Source organism: Larimichthys crocea, chromosome XIII (genome assembly GCF_000972845.2).
Source record: "Larimichthys crocea isolate SSNF chromosome XIII, L_crocea_2.0, whole genome shotgun sequence".
In the NCBI taxonomy this organism is placed as follows: Eukaryota; Metazoa; Chordata; class Actinopteri; family Sciaenidae; genus Larimichthys; species Larimichthys crocea.
The window spans coordinates 143,741-161,613 of NC_040023.1; positions in this window are offsets into that span (position 1 = coordinate 143,741).

Here is a 17,873-nt window from a genome sequence, read left to right on the forward strand (position 1 = left end):
ATATTTAACTATAAAGCAAAACATTGTGCAATAGTATATGCATAATATCCTTTTAGTGTCACAGTGTATGTCTACTCTGACTATACGTACTTGGTGTGCACACAAAACCACCTCTATATATGCAAAATTTATTATATTATTATCATTTATTATGATGAACACAATAGACATTAGACAACACATTTCACCCCAAATCCTCCGCCCAAGTTAGTTTTCAATATTTGGATCACATAAAAAATATTTGGATCATGCACCATGTAAATATAATATCAACTGATAAATTAAAAGATATTCAAACTTGTATTGACACAGGACCTCCCAACAAGCTTCAAGGTCACACAAAATGCAGCATCAGCCTGAGGGCCCTTATCATTCAGACTATATTGTGGTGCATATCTTACAAAGAAATAAACAAAAAGCAAATGCCAAACTGTGGATTCCCCAGGGGAGCTTCAGTAACTGTACTACTATCCCAAGCAAAGTGTCTTATATGGTACCAGGTCTTGCCTATGTTACCTAAAGGTTTTAGATTGCTTATATTTCGTTAGTTGTATGTCTGTATTACTGTCCTTTTGTGTTCTCTGCATTATAATCATAAATCAGGAGCCAACATTCTTGGGCAAGTTCTTGTATTTGGAACTGAATACAGCCGATTCTGATTTTCGAGGTTCAGGATTTCTTTGCACTACATTAATTTATTCATGAATTTATGCATGTGGTATGTTTAAGTCAAGAGAAACCTGCATGTGCACATGTGTTGTTTTCATCTTAACGAAACAAGCGGTTTGTGACATAACACTAAGAATTGTGTGTGCCTTTCTTGTCAGCTGAAAAAAACATCTCATTATTATGCCCAATTTTATTCAAATGGTTTGTGCAGTCTGCAAGCAACTGTAGCGTGTTAGCTTTCTGGCAGCATAAAACATCATATTACTTTCAATGAGGGATACTGACAGGTCCTTTGAAGGGGTTTTTCACTGTGTGGCATGACTGGTAAAAAAATAACATAGTTGCATTAAAGTTGCTGTTGTCTCCCTGAGCTTTTTTTATAAATGTGGAAAGGTTTACTGTATTTGAAGACAATGACACATTGTGATGTATTTCCTCATAAACTCCAACTACTTAAACAGAAATGCTGGTGCCCAGAGAACAGGTAGTATTGTTCCATAACAGGAGTGGCTGGTATGTGTCTGTTACCTATACTATACTTAAGGGAACAGTTTTGGCTATTTAACTAGTATTTTGGTAGAATAATGAGGAGATCTATACTACTGTCATGTTTGTATGCTAAACATAAAGCTAGAACCAGCAGGTGGCAAGCTTATCTTAGCAAAAAAAAAAGAAAAATAAGAAAATAAAAAAATGAAAATAAGGGGGGGTAACAGCTGGCCTGATTCAGTTCAAACGTAACAAAAGAATCTTTCTACCACCACCTCTAAAGCTCATTGACATGATATATTTTGTTTGTTTTATTCCTATAAATTGGAGCTATGTGCTGAAACTATTTCTCGGTCAGGCCAGTGACTCATCTGACTCTGTGCAAGTAAGCAAAATAAACATATTCCCCAGTCAAACATGTCAACCCAGTCATGACAGCTGGTTATCTAGGTAAACAGTGGAAAACCAGTTGGCACTATTCGTCCTGTAACTGAGATCACATTGATCTCACTCACTCTCCAGAAAGGAACTGCTTTTAAAAATGTTGCATTTCTATTGCCTCAACATTATTCCTCTTTCCTGTGGGTTTCCGGGCAGACTTGTGTCCTAGTTTAAAAACAAATGCTGTATCAGACCCAGTGGCTTGGACTACTGGGAATAGAGATGCTGAAGGAGATAAAACACATGACATCTTGGAAAAATGCCTCATAAGGGACATCTTGGATTAGAAACACAGTATCAAAGGCTGGCTTGATTTGTTGGATTCAAACCCACGAGCTATAAAAATGCATAAAGATGAGTATTAGATAGATCCGATAACTCCCATCTCAGGCATGGGCAGTACTGAACAGGAGAAACAGTGAAGTTGAATAGTTAAACAGGTCTGCTTATGTGAATGGAGGAAAGAACTGTTAAAAGAAAAAAATGCCCCCAAGAAAAGCATTTAAAAATTGCAAGAGATCCTGTGATGACCTGGAAGTTTTAAGAAGTTCATAGAAGTGAATGAAGTCCAGCGGTAAGTAGAAACTCAAAGTCTGTAGCATAATAGTGTCCAGAGGCAGACATACGAAATGAAATGCAAGGTCAAGAGGGCAGAGAGATCAGGCAGCTGCAAAGGAAAGAAAGTTTCAGCTAAAGAAATTCCATGAAAAACCAGCCTCGGGCTCCTCAAAAGAAAAGAGTAGGCATCTGTTAAATGTCTTACACCAGCTGAGGAAAGGTTTAAAGCTGAATTACTTGAACTATTCAGCGTGGCGGTTGTAGATCTGTTAGTAGAGCAGGTTAATTGCATGGTTGATGGTTTGATCCTTGAGCCCCTTCTGTTGAAGTGTCCTTGAGGTAGACACTGAACTCAACATTGCGACCAGCGTACTTTGTATCAAAGCCTGTGCTAAATGATTTTAATGTTCTGGATATAGTGACTGTGAGCAATGACACTTTCAGCAGGTCAAACACACAACAAAGCATGATTTCAACAATGTGAAAAGTTAGTTCGCCTGATAGCATTACGTAAAATAACGCATGTGAAAAAGTAGAGAATCTATAAAGTAATAAAGAGACGGACAAGTTTTTCATTTTGTTCATTTTTGTCACATACAGCTACAAAATGTCAAGGATGACTCAATAAAGTCCAAGACTTGTGTATTTACTCTCTTTACAAGAAAGAGAGAGAGAAAACGGCAGAGTCAAAGACATGGGAGAAAAGCTGTTATGCTGATCACATTTTTTAAACCATAATAGTTTTCTTAATAAACATGGAAGGATGACTTTATTGTAGAGCTGCTTCTAGTTGTCTCAGCCATTGTGACCAAGATCAGCTCTACACTGCCACTGATTCAATAAAGCACATAAGATGTATGTACTGTATATGCAGTAGCCTATAGTGGATGGACAGAGAACATCTCACAATATGATACAACGTGACAACAGCACGACAAACAGCCTATAATCACATTAAAGTTAAAATAAGCAGCAAATACTTTACAAAGGTAGTAGAGGTCTGACTGAACTACATTGGTGTTGTAACACTTTAACACAATACTATACCTATATCATATTACCCATCCCTAAATCATATGTTGTGTAATAATTCAACAAATTTACAGCATTTATTCAGAGTTATGTAATCGCTATCCATGATTAAACTGAGTCATCAAGTCACCCTGTTCACATGTACAACCTGAACAGAGGGCAGCACAACAAACCTCAGGGGTTATCATATTCCATCTGCATACCTGCAAATGGGCTTTACAGTCACCGCGGTAATGACAAAAACAAGCCAAAGTGCTCTCCATGCAGGTCTACCCCATTCTGCTGCCCACACTCACTCCACGCTGCCTCCCACATGCACTCCACTCTGCCATCATGTTACTCTTTTATGAGCTCATTTTATCGTGGAGACTAGAGCTACTTGTCACTCTTATTACTCGTGAGGGTGTTTTCTAGCACTGATTCAGTTAAATAGGTTAGTCTTGATTTTAGATTTTGAGTGATATTAAATCAAATAAACATGGGCACCTCGTGATGATTTATTTCATGTATACATGATTTAATTAAACTGAGTTTAATTAAGTTAAACATGAAGGTTAGTTGCTGTTCTGTGTTTTTTATGATTCAATTCTATGCAACCAATTACTGCTTGCTTGTTTTGAGCACAAAATAAAAAGACCATAGAAATAGTTTGACAAAATATTCCTAATTAAAGTAGTTTCATCAAATTATAAAGTTGGAACTGCAACTTAGACTGTGTGCCTCATTCATTCCAGTTGGAACAAAAAGACTTCATGCCACTCTCAGTACACATCTTAAATTTCCTCTTTGTCCCTGCGTGGCTTTTCCTTTTCTGGACTGTCGCCTGCTTCCTTGTGTGAGCAATGAGGCCCCAACAAATAACACTATTCTGTAACTCAGTCTGCCTTCAGTCTATTACCGCAGGGAGTTTGTGTTTTTCATAAATGTGTTTTCACTGATGAATGTGCCCATAAATGTGCAGACCTACAAATAGAAATCTCATAATTCACTTGCATTTGATTTCGCAGATAAAGGGGCTGCGTTCAGCTCAGTCCACAGAAGAACCTTTGAGTATGCATAACCACATAACATGATATATTTGAAGCCATTTTCACACCTTGATGTTGTTCCACATGATTAAAAACATAATCTACATGCATACCATCAACTTTTCTTTGTAAACTATCATGAATTCATAAAAAAGTTATCAAACATTTGGTTAGAACATTAGATTGGATAGACTAGCTAAAATAAGTTACATACTGTAGCAGTATATATCTCTGTGTTTCAATGTGATACGTATGAAATATAATTTGAATATAAAAGATTATTTGAGGTATCTGTAACTTAAAAGCTGTGTAACCACAGTGTGAGGCACAAGAACTAAAAAAAAATCTAATTGAAGAGTCTTTCAGAGTTGCATTGTGAAACAGATAATGAGTGGTTGGCATATCACATCAAATAATGAAAGGAATATATAGTAAAAGAAGTGAAGAAACTATAGCTGCTCATTAAAATCTATGAAATGGGCTTGAGGTAATGTAAGATGTGTTGGATGTATATCCTCCTTCATTCACTGTGGGAATGTCCTAAGACTGACAGATCCAACCGTAAAGCCTATTATGTGATAAACCACAACCAGCTGTTTTTGGTGTTTATGGAAGAGCTGATACGTGTGTGTGTGTGTGTGTGTGTGTGTGTGTGTGTGTGTGTGTGTGTGTGTGTGTGTGTGTGTGTGTGTGTGTGACAGAAACACCAAGATGAAACTGTGAAAGACACTATAAAAGCATCAGGTTTCCTCTATAAATATGTGAAGAGCTCCTTGAAGCAACTACTCTAAGTGTCCACTAGTTAAACACTGAACTGCTAACAGACTGTCCATGGCCTCTAACCTTAGGGCAAGAGAGTAAAAGTAGCAGCAAGTACGGTGAATTTAAACTTTCTGACAAAAGTAAAATCAATACTGAACTAAAGCTAAAGAGGAAAATGTTTAACTCTTGTGATATTCTCACAAAAAAATTAGATTATAGATCCTTGCTAATATGTGCTCAGTGTTTCCTGTCAGGATCAAGAACTTAATAACTTAATAATGAAAGAGTCTCCATCCAGTGCTCTTTAGCTGCCACTGAAGACAAATGTGTGTCATGTCAGGTCTCTGTAGTGTTTCTGTATATTCTGTAGTGTTTAACAGCTTGAGAAGGATTTTAATATTTCATAAATACCAGAATCAGTCTAAAATGTTCGATTTATGTGTATTTTTAGATTGAATATCTTTGAGCTTTAAGGCTTTGAAACAGCATTTAAAGAGATCATCACGTATCAGAGACGGTCTTTACAGTGTAATACATGATAAATAAACTATGTGAGAAAATAAATGACAAAATAAAGTGTGAAGAATTTTTCCATCTTCTATGAAAATGTGTTTCTGTTTTACATTTTTATATGTTTAAACTGAACAAATCCATTTCTATTAATATTTTGGAAGATGTTTTCAAATGTTACCACAAAAAGACAACAGGGTGTTCTGTTTGGAAAAGAGCTGTCATTTTCATTATAGTGTGTAGGAAGCATTTGTACCAAAGGTTCAGAAGCATCCTTTCATAAATGCTGCCACACACTTTGGATATGAATGCTTGTATATATTTTTGGCAGTCATGGGCTATAAGCATAAGCACGGTGGTGATGGATTTAAAGATGATCGGGATGCTGAAGAAAAGATCTGTGTATCTGTCACGACATTTGGAGGAAACCCTGAGGATGTGTCACCAAAACCTTTCATTTAAACATCACCTGAATTAAACATTGACAGGTCACAAAAGCATGTTAGTTTTTCTGATTATTTGGATTGTTTCACACTTGATTCATTTGTTTAACTGTTCATTTGTGTCCCTATCTTTCTCCAGACTGCAGGGGTGTACTGTAATTCTGCTGGAAAAATACCAAATCACTGTGCTCTATTTATGTTTTGCCTGAAAAGAAATTAAAAGTACTATTTAGTCAGAAAATGATCAAATTTATAGTGATGAATTAATATGTAAGTAGTCAGTGGAGCTACTTTTACATAAGTGATGCTCAGTAGTTTAGTCCAGTGGTTCCCAGCCTCGTGGCCCCTCCGCGGGCACACAGAATAACTCTGAGAGGTCCGGAGATAATCAATGGGGCAGGAAAGGAGAAAATGAATCAGAATTTTATAATAATAATATTTTGGATTTTTGGTTTGGTATCTTTGGAAATCAAACAGTTATTTCATTGAAACCACCTAAAATGGAAACATCTCATCAGCAACTGACAAATGGGGCCAAACTAGACCGGCAGCAGCCACTGGTTTTATGTTGAACAAACTTTTTTTTAATAAGATAATCATTATTCTTTTCATGTCAAATCTAGTAAACTAGTAAAAGTTGTCACCACAGTCAAAATATCGCTCTCCAAAATGTTGTAGAATAGGAGAAAGCTGCACAAAGTGGACATACTCGAATACTTCAAAAGTGTACTTAAGCACAGTACTCGAGTAAAATTACTTTCCACCTTTAGTTACTTTCCACACTGGTGTTTGCATATTTGAAGATAATCAAGACGTTCATTTACTGTACGCTGTTTGTCCAGGTGGGGCAGCAGAGAGTCATGACTCGGTGTGGCTGTAATACACTAAATGTCCACAGGGTGGCAGCAGGAGAACAGAGAAACACGAGTCCTGCTCTGATCCGTTTTCTGACAGCTCGTCGATACAACCACGAGGCCAAAATATATCACTGATATTTATTTCATGATTGTTGACTCGTTAATATGTGTAAAAATATTTGATTTTAACGTCAGCTGGCCTGCAAACACACCACACACACTGTGGCAGAGCAACGACACCTCTAAACCTCTTTACCTGTTTGATAACTGGAGATATAAAACCAGTTCTGCAGATAACCTACAGACCACAGATGAAAACTAGTTCTCACTTATATGCATAAAAATCTAAACCTATATTTCAAAATGATTTTTTATCTACAGCTCTGATTTGTGCAACTGAATGTGATGAACCCTGATGCTGCATTCCTGATCTGAGATCGATGTTTGAGATTTAATTTAGGATGCTCTGGAAATTATTCTGAAAGAATATATTTTCTAGTCTTTATATTTCTTCGACCAAGATTTGAGTTTTTGATTGGCTAGAACCAAATCGGTGTTACACCAGCGAAACAATTTACCATGATTAATGTGTAATTTAAAAAGTGCTATAAAACCAACAATCTGAGAAATCCCTGTTTGAAAATGTAAAACTAGAATTTCAGACCTAAAAATCTGAACAAATATAAAGTAGTAGTTTTGACAGAAGTGCAGTCCACTTGATGAAGATTTGCCCTATTTCTGCTGCAACTTCAGGAAAAGTCTAAAGAGCAGAAATCAAAGCTTTCAAAATGAAAAACAAAATACTAAAATAACAATCGATTCCAAAATACGTTATTTAAAAAAATATATGAAATTTAAAAATATTTTCAAAAAGATTGAAATTGTATTTTGCGAAGATCGTTGAAAATGCAGTTTGTGCATAAGTCTAATGAATAGAAAATATAAGAGGGCGAGCCTTCAACATTTAGGCTCTGCTGCAGAGCATAAACCTTTGAGGTAGGTGTGCATGCAGAAATTGAAACTGAAAATAAAATGTATTTATCAACAGGACGTTTTTACGCACTGGCGGTCCAGTCCAGCCACTTTAAATGGTTCTGTATTTATCTAAACTGGTTACCGAGTTGTCCAGTTAAGTCGTGCGTAAAATGTACCTGTTGGTCTCAAAGTGGAGTAACGTTAATATCCATATGCAAATGAGGCGTGTTTCTGCTCACTTGTTATAACAAAGGGAGACAAAATCAGCTGTTGATTTGATCACAAACAGCTCTGTGGTTAATTCCCACAAAATGTTTCATAACAAAAACCAAACCTTTTGAATATTGCCATACAAACAAATCAAAATCATTTTCTTATTTCATTTCTTTCACTCTCTTTGGTGGGAACTTAAACCTGTGTGTTGCATTCTTTTTTTTTTCTTTTTCTTTTTTTTTTATCTACAAGTGATCTAAATTCACACATGAGCTGCACTGATCCAAATGTCTTTTCATAAAATGTCAAAGAATGTGGGATTAATAAACAATTCATGGTCTATTTATTGTTTAATAATTGACTATCTATCTATCTATCTATCTATCTATCTATCTATCTATCTATCTATCTATCTATCTATCTATCTATCTATCTATCTATCTATCTATCTCAACTTTAATATGAATGCAGGATAGGAGTAAAAAGTAAAAAAGTGTCTGATGTGTCTTAGTCTGTTCTGTCATTCAAATACACCACAGGTCATTATTGTAGTTAAAATTGTGTTCTATTTTTATTTTCATACATCCATTTAAACCAGCAACATCTATTCAGTCAACTAAGACATTGCAGAAAAAGAAACACATTTTTAAAAGGCTGGAAGTTCCTGTGCTTGTCACGCAGCTTCTTAATTCACGCTGGGGATCCTTCATGTGTGGGAGCTGGTAAGTAATGGTAAATGAATGTATTGTTGGAATGGGGAAAAAAAAATCACTCTTCAGGAGTTCATTGTGTCACTGGGATGTAAAATGAGAGAAGTTTATTTTCTAAATACAATTTTCACCTGAGTGCAAAAGCTTTCATAAATATACCTAAAATAAATACTTAGAGGTCAGCTTTCCTGTCAGTGCCTGATTTCTACCTCCTGATTAAATGACAGGTTTTAGCATCAGTTCTCCAGCTCCTCTGCACCATGGTAAACACTGTGATCTGAATTCACTTGACATTTCACAAAGGAGTCCTCTGACTCCAGAACGTGATGGAGAGAGAGCTCACTTCCTCTTCATGGACCACCAGTTGACTTCACGCAATCCTCTGAGGAGCTTTGCCACTGTAAAGACGGAGTTTTGGCTGTCTGTTAATATGTAGGATCTTCACAGTAACCCAGTAAAATGTTCTGCATTTTAACAGCTAATCTATTATCTGTACTTCTACACAGCCTGGGTGGACTCTTTACAGCTTTATTTGGCATTTTTAAAAAGTATTCTAATATGCAAATATCTCATTTCTAAAGAGGCTTGCAACATCTCTGAAATAACTCTGCCTTCAGCCTCATGAAGCCCCCTCCCCTCTTTAATTTATTATACACCACCATGTCTCATTAAGCCTCTATTCAAATCAGAGCTTCTCAATTTGAATATTGGCGCGACGTGGGGGTGAAAGGGTGCCAGGTCTCTGCATGCACGGGAACAAACACACACTGAATCCTTGTGGTCAGGCAAAAGTATTACAGCTCATATTTACAGTCATATCAGGTGAGGTTTTGTCACATACCAACTGTACAGAAATGTTGCGTAAAACGTGCGTAAAAAGCTGTTGTTGTTGTGTTTTGTGGCGCTGTGCGCCGCCTCTCTGTTCACTGGAGCCTGCATGGTGTCTGGGCTGGCAGCAGTAAAACAATGGAGGGATGGTGAGGGTGCTTTACTGCTGTCGGAGGGTCTGAGACAGACTGTGACCCACCAGCCAAAAGACTGTCTGCTTCTCACGGCCTGTGGTACGCGTTACAACAACCAACGGGGCGACGAGCGATTATTTCTATAACTTTGTTATGAATTTATACCAAATAATAATAAAAATAAAACTCAGAAACATTTCTGTGGCGGCATAGGTTGGACTCCATTGACAACAAAAACACTTAATGTGGCGATGACTAAATAAAACACTTTGGCACACACCTGGAGAGAAGCGCCAATCCTTTATTTTATCTCATGATGAATAAAGGAGTATGAAACTATAAGTACAATTTATGAAATGCTTTATTTGAGTACTTTCACTGTCTGCGCCCTTTCAGGCCTACTTCTCAGAGAGACAAAATACCAATAACAAATAAAATGATTTGTTTTAGATTGAAATACACAGCAATTAAAGCAGTTGAAGTTATCTCCGTCTCAATCACCCATACGTCCAAATGCTGTTTAGGTTGTTCACATTCATACATGAAACCAGTATGACAAATGGATCTTTTTTTTTCCTGTAGGCCTATTTTGATATTTAACTCCAATCTTTACTTTTAATTAAGCAGTTTTTTAAAGTAGCTTTTACGCTTTCTGTAACTTGAGTTTAGACACATTATGGAAACTCATACAGACCTACTGCAGCTACAACGACGGGGATAGGCTGCATTTATAAGACTACTAACTCTGATAGAGGCCAAATGCAGTTCGTTCAGTCTGTGCGTTACTCTGTACTTGTTGGTTGTGAAGGCTGTCTTTGTTTTCTGTCTCTGTAGATGCTGAGGCGTCCTCCTGTTTCTCTTCTACAGCTTTCTCACAATTTGGAGTTTCTGACTGAAACTATGCATTGATGATATCATGAAGTCCTCTGAGACAAACCTGATTTGAGGTTGTATGAATAAAGTGAACTTGAATTAGACTAACACATGATACACTATACTGTACTAGCCTATATACTAACTATAACCTGTGTTCACGTGTAGCAGCATATCCGAGCATGGTGCTGACTCTTCACACTGTGAATCATCCTGGATTAAAACCAACCAGTTGATTTTTGGACCATATTTCAGCTTACAACGGTTTCCTGGCAACGATGCGCGCGCATGTGTTGACGTGAGCGCGCCTCTGTGAGGTGGCGTTGGTCTCTGTTGTTAATGAACTTGATCTCACCACAGCTACAGTAAACAGCATACAATGAATATCAGTTTGTCTCTAAGCTCCGTCAGCCCCTCAGTGATGAAGAATTTTTTTTTTTTTACAGATGTCGTTAACTTGTGTCCAGATGTTCCACACACATTCACAGCGCATTAAAATATCACCTCTAGACTAGTTAAGCCCTAAAAATGAATGAATGAAACAGACTAGTTTCACATTAAAAAACACATAACACATAAACAACCCTTAACGGATGTGTTATAGGTTGTAGGCTGATGAATAGCTTTATTCATGACTCATAAATATTTGACTTATTCACTATCAGATGTAGCCTATGCTTTTAATAACGGATTTAGAAATGCCAGGTTGGGGGAGAAAAAAGTCTCTTTTTTTCTAACAATAGGGCATAGGAGTTAAGGTTAAAATAAATGCTTAATAAGTCGTTAATAAAGTTAGTGATAATTAGTTTTTTGGTGCAGAGCCTCAGCAACCTTTTTGCTGGCAGGTTAGAGGTCAAGAACATTTTCCACAACCTGGCAAACCAAAATGTATTCTTTATAATGGATTACAACTGATCCATAATGATTTATTAACCATGAATAAAGCCATTAGTTACAGCTTCTAAACTATTTATTAAGCATGACTTATTATTATAAAATGATACCAAATGTACATTTAGCCTGCTGTTTCAATGTTTGCACTGTGTGGGTGAAGAAACGCAACAGTGCGGCCTGTGTGTGAAGGCATCTGCACACGCCGACGTGGTCCAGACAGTTTCACAGAGTTCACTGAGTTAACTTTATTTCATGCAAATGATGAGCACGTCTAGGCTCCGCATACATCCACACAGACAGGCTGAGACCTTACACAATAACGTTTGAGAGGATTCGTCTTTCATCGAGTCAAAAGATTTCTGGTGTGATTATTATGATAATTAGCCAAGCCAGAGCGCCTCTCCAGTCTGTCTCTACAAGTTTGAGCCGCAGACACAAACATCTTTGCGGTATGTCAATTCTGGGTGAGGAGCCAAACACAAAGACATGACTTTTACACATTTGAGCTTAAAATGAGAGCGCCTTTCCTCCTGTGAGGGCGAAGTCTGCACTATATCCATGAATAAATCCACTTAGTGGTCTACAGTACAGTTTAAATGGTAGTATATAGTAGTAGTAACACATGATAGCAAGAATCTCCATTATAAAGTGAGACCATGATGTTCAGGATGCTGAATTAAAACATATGAGCTCTTGAGCTGTGTTCCTATGAGTATAAACACGGTGATATGATTCATATATGTCTTTACTGGCCTTTAAACAGCTCTCTGTGTGCCTGTATTATACAATATACATGTGGATATTAACATATATACATATAAAGTCGTCCATACTATGCCTGGAGCCTTCACAGGACTTAGAGTGATGTTTTGTAGATGAATGAATGATGGTGCCACCATGCACTTCTGCATGCGTCTGTTGGGGGGCGTGAGAGGCACTGCCATAGGTCCTTATTATAATTACATCGGCCGTCTTGCATAATATCAAAAAGCTCAGAGGGTGGGAACAGTGTTACCTCACTGACTCACAAGGGGGTGGGCCTTGGACGGCGTATATGATTTAGGACAAATGAGATGTTAAACCACTTGGAGACAAACGGTGGTGGAGATGTAGCCATCCAGGCGGACAGCCCCAACTCTCCTGTTTGGTGAGGGGAGGACGTGGGGCTGTGGATGTGGATGTGGATGACAGCCATGTGACGACGTGCAGGGGAAAAAAACAGAAGAGGACCCGTTAGATTAAAAAAATGGACTGGGCCGACGGGACGTCACGATGCGCCGTCGCCACAAAGCTCAATACGCCGCTCATGAACGCGCTCACTTGGCTCCCAGCATGCCGCACGTCCGGAGGGACCGCTGCTTACCAGGAGCTCATCCAAAGCCCAGTGCAACCCACCCTGCTGCATCTGAGGAGAGAACAGTAAGAACCGTGTTTTGTATTCTCAGTGATTTTGTGGCATTTGAGTTTGAACAAAAAGCTGCAGGAGCGGCGCAGCGGAGGCTTTCTGTGGCGAGCTTGGGCGCGTTTAAGCCATTACACAGTGTATTATGTGTTTAACCCTTTTGTGAAATAAGTGAAGATTGTACAGGCCGACTAAAGACTAAATCCAGTCTACATCTCCCTTCAGTCAGGCTTGTTCTGTTCTCAGACCAGTTTAAGATCTGTGTGAACGGTGCGTAACAGCAGCAGCTGAGATAAAAGCTGAACATCACCTGATGGCAGCAGCAGCAGCACAGACGTGTACTTTCACTTGTGGCTGCAACCACTTTTGTTTGGCATGAGGCACGCTGCATGTCCAAGGGAGTTTGACTTCATACCAACATGGTGAGATGTCAGCACTCAGTTCAGTGGCCTCGCTTCTCACTAGTATCGCAGGTGATCTCCTGACTCCCTGCAGCTCTTTTGCCACCTTTACTGAGATGAATGTTGATATTGGATCTGGAGGATGGATGATCTCGCATCTTGTCCCCTCTCTCTCTCTCTGCTTATGTAATCTACATTTTAAAGAAGAGATGATTCTCAGATATTTAAGTTCTGCTTTGGCAACAAAGGTGTAATGCCCATGCAATGTTGAATCTGGATCTTTTCAGTGATGCTGACCCCAGATCAGCCATATGCTCTATTGTTGTTATTCCAATAGTATTACATAAGTTCACGTTTAGCACTTAAACTGAACCAACAGTTTACATTCACTGTATATTTTATGCTTAGAGCAATTACAGTGTGTGTATCGCCACAGACCTGTGATGGTGTCAGAGTGGCCTCGGGCGGTGCAACCTTTCACAGCACAGTGTAGTGTAGTGTTTGGCCTGTTTGACAGATTACACAAAGGGCTAAGCAGAGGAAAAGCATGTTTTTTTTTCTTGTTTTTTAAAAAAAAGAAGGTTATATTGTACATGAACCCAGCAGCACGGCTCCCTGCAGCCTGGGATTATACAGTACAGAGCAACATGGAGCTCTTACATAAGGCCTGCTTAATCTGCATGAGTGTGGAGTCAGACCTGCCTCTCATGCCTGTTTCATTTCTGTTGTAATTATTATTTTTATAGTGTTGAGTTTATTTACAGTGAGTCATGATTGTTGTGCCAAGCTGTAGCCGAATGGGAATGTTTTCCTGTTTCGTTAACTATATATTTTTTAGACTTTCTCTATAATAAAACTGACTGGCTGATTTTATAATATAAAGGGTGCAATAGATTTCTTTGTGTATTTTGCTTCATTACCGAGGCCCTGAACTGCAAGAGTCGCGCGTACAGGAATGACGCAAAGGCGAAATCAGTCCTCAAAATGAAGACAACCGAAACATGACTCTGCACTTATACTGAACAGGTGAATCCAGGTAGAAGAAAAAATGAAATACACGCTGACCTCGCCCACTAAAATCCCCACTGAAACCACGGATGAGAGGCAGATCACAAGTTGTGAGACATGTTGAGACACGAGTGTATAACGTGCTTTAAATTGAGAAGGGACCGCTGTGAGTCTGCAGCAGCATCTCTGGAGCCTCACGCTGCTGCAGAGTCAGTGAAGCTGCAGGTGCAAAGCTCCGACTGAGCTACACGAGCTGGACTCGTTTGAGGCTTTCAGTGACCTAGTAGGCAGATTTCCCACGAAGGGTGTTTTCCAGGGATTTTCCAGAGAAACGGGGAGAGAGGGAGAGGAGTGTGTTATCTGGTCTTTATGGATGTCTTTCTGGCACCCGAAAGTTGACTCCTTTTTTTACCCATAAGTCATTTCTTTTTTTTCTTTTATTGCAGAAACTGACACATGAACGCAGCAGAAACGAAGAGGATGAGCTCCTCCAACTTCCAGGTGATTATGAATGATTTCACTTCTGCTCCGTCATGGATTCAAGGATTACTATCGACACTCAGTTCTTGTCCGATGACTCTAAATGTGACTTAAACTGGTTTATAGCTCCCAGTGCAAGTGCAATATGAAAATCCGTACAGTACAACATCCACACACACACACACACACACAGAGAGAGAGAGAGAGAGAGAGAGAGAGAGAGAGAGAGAGAGAGAGAGAGAGAGAGAGAATGAAGCGAGCACGCAGCAGCAGCACGCTGTGTGGAGTTAATTGATTACTCCTGGAAATCATTTTAAAAATCATTCCAGGATTCTTTTTGTGTTGCTCACATTTTTACAGCCATCTTTTATGAGTCTGACAATCTATTTAACTTCAACATTTTTCACTGTACTGCTGCCAAGTTACCTTACACGAAAACTTCCAGTGTAATTTCCCTACAGGGACTTCAGGGTCAGTCAGCGGGACCTGGACGCAAATACTGTCTTTTCTTTATCATTGAGTGCATATATATATATATATATATATTTACTCTACACTGTGTCACTGCTCTCTCTGCAATGCCATGCCTGCATCCAAATGCATCAGATAAGAAAAGAAAAAGAATATGCTGTTTTAATTTCGAGTATTGAATCGTGTCAGTCAGCAGTCTGTAATACTTTAAATAAAAAAGACTAAAATAAACAACTATTTAAAAAATATCTAAAACGTTGCAATAATCATTATTTCTATCATTTTAGTACATTTAGACAGACATACAAATACACACACCTCATGACGTAAAACGGGTATCACGTGACATTTATTTTGTTCACTAACAGTCTAATTTTAGGATTTTAAACCTTAAAACACAAACACACACACACACACACTTCTGTTGACAAAGAACTCAATTCAGTTAAACACAACTTTATTTTTTTTATGTAAGCCAGATGACACACACACACACACACACACACACACACACACACACACACGCACGCACGCACGCACACACACACACACACACACACAAATGAAGAGAAAGAAACACTAAGAGACATCCAAAGGTTATAGGCTTAAAAAAAATGCAGCAATGAGAGAAGACACTGGGTGTGTTTAAGTCGCCATGTGTGTGTGTGTGTGTGTGTGTGTGTGTGTGTCACGGCCTGAAAACGTAAAACAGCAAAGCGATGTTCACTAATTGATGTTTTTTTTTTTTTTTTTATAAAAATGAAAATCTGCGTACACATCATGCCCCCTGCTTTAAAAGAGACCGTTTAGAAAGCAGCTGTAAAACCTAATGTAAAGCATGCAGGTGTGTGTGTGTGCGTGTGTTTATCTGCATTTTGTGTGTGAACATCCTGCAGCTTGAACTTTCCTCTCTGCTCATTCAGCGGTGTGTGTTTGTGATGTGGCCTGTTTTCACCATGTTGTAAGAAATAACATTCTCTCCACAATGGCGCGCGCGCATGTGTGTGTGTGAGTGTGTGTTAATTAGGCATCACACCTCGCTGCTAACGCACTAATTGAAAGCTAGAGCGATGAATGTGACGTCATTCTTCTCTCTATCACTCTACTCTTTAAAAAAGCAAACACATACAAAGAGATTTATAGTGAACAAAACATAATTTTACACACACACAGCGATGTGTTGGCTAGATGTCTAAATACTTTAGTATTTTTACATCATTATGTATTAAAGCAATGATGTCAAAATATACAAAAAAAAAAGATTTTATTTAACTCCAAATAAACTAAAAATGATCTTACTCAAATATCTTATAATACTTTCAATAAACATGTATGGCAGGGTCCATAATATAAATTAAATTCATAATATCCACAATCATTGCCACAAATTTATCAAATATCTTTTGAATAATCTAATCTAATCAGTTTTCTGCATAGTTGAATATACATATGTCTTTTGGCACTTGTTTAATGTTAATTATATTGGAATAATGTCCAGGATGATTGTAGAGCAGGTTTTTAAAATGTAAAAAAAAACAAAAAAACAAGAAAGAAACATAGTTAACATGTTAAGTGTACATTTTTGGAGTGTCTAACAGAAATCTAAAAAATCTCAAAAAAAAAATAAATAAAAAAAAAACACTTAAAAAAAATCCAGACCAGTCTTTAAAATAGACTATATATCTTTATATAGTACTTGAGTATTTAGCTCTGCTGTAAAAGAAGTGCATGTGTTAAATTTTCCAGGGATTTCATCTTCACATTCTGCTTTAATATTTTCTTTACAGGACTATTTGTGTAAATTATCCCCCTCAGTGCTATTCTATGCCCAGCTTCTGAAGCCCCTCATAAAGATCTTTATTGTTGTTGTCTTTACTTCACTGGGTAGTCGGCTATAATGTTTTGTTTTGAATTCCTATAAGGACTCATTCACATTTCAGTCATATAAAAAACACTTAATAGCTTGGAAAATGTGTTTTCCCAGCAGTATCCCTTGTGAATCTTTAGTCATGCTTGTTTTTCATCTCATTTCACTGAGGCATTTTTAACACCATGTGATAAATCATCTGCACTAACACTCCAGATTTATGACTATTATTGTCATTATTTCCACCTCTGGAATGTGTGCGAAACACGGTAAATTAGCTTTCTTTTGGTGAATTAGCCCTTTAAGCATTTTTCTCTGTCATTGTTTGTCCTTACAGATGTATCGGAGGTTTTGTGTGTGTGTTGCTGGCACAGAGCTGTTTGCAGGCCTGAGGGGTTGTCTGTTATCTTTGGTTATCTAGCTGTATGAGTGACGTACATTCTTCATAAAGCTAGATAACCGAAAGTAACAAGAATCCCATTACACGCCTGCATGGAGGAAGAAAACTTAAAAAAATAAAAAATAAAACACCAGCAGAGAGGAGTGGGCTCGCTCGATGGACGTTGCCAACCGATGACGTGAAGGTATGAAGCTGTGTTACATAAGGGCCAATTTTAAGGGGAGGGGAGGGGGCGTCTCATCGAGGATCTGATGTGCATCAGGCGACGCCAAAAATCAGTATCTGATCTGTGATTACAGAATTTGGACAAAATACATCAAAGCTGCTTGTTGTACATAAAATCACAGTAATACTACAGTAGTGACTTAGAGTTTGTGGTGCTGTGCCGTGTGCTGCTTGACAGGATGTTAGTGTGTGAATATTTCCTC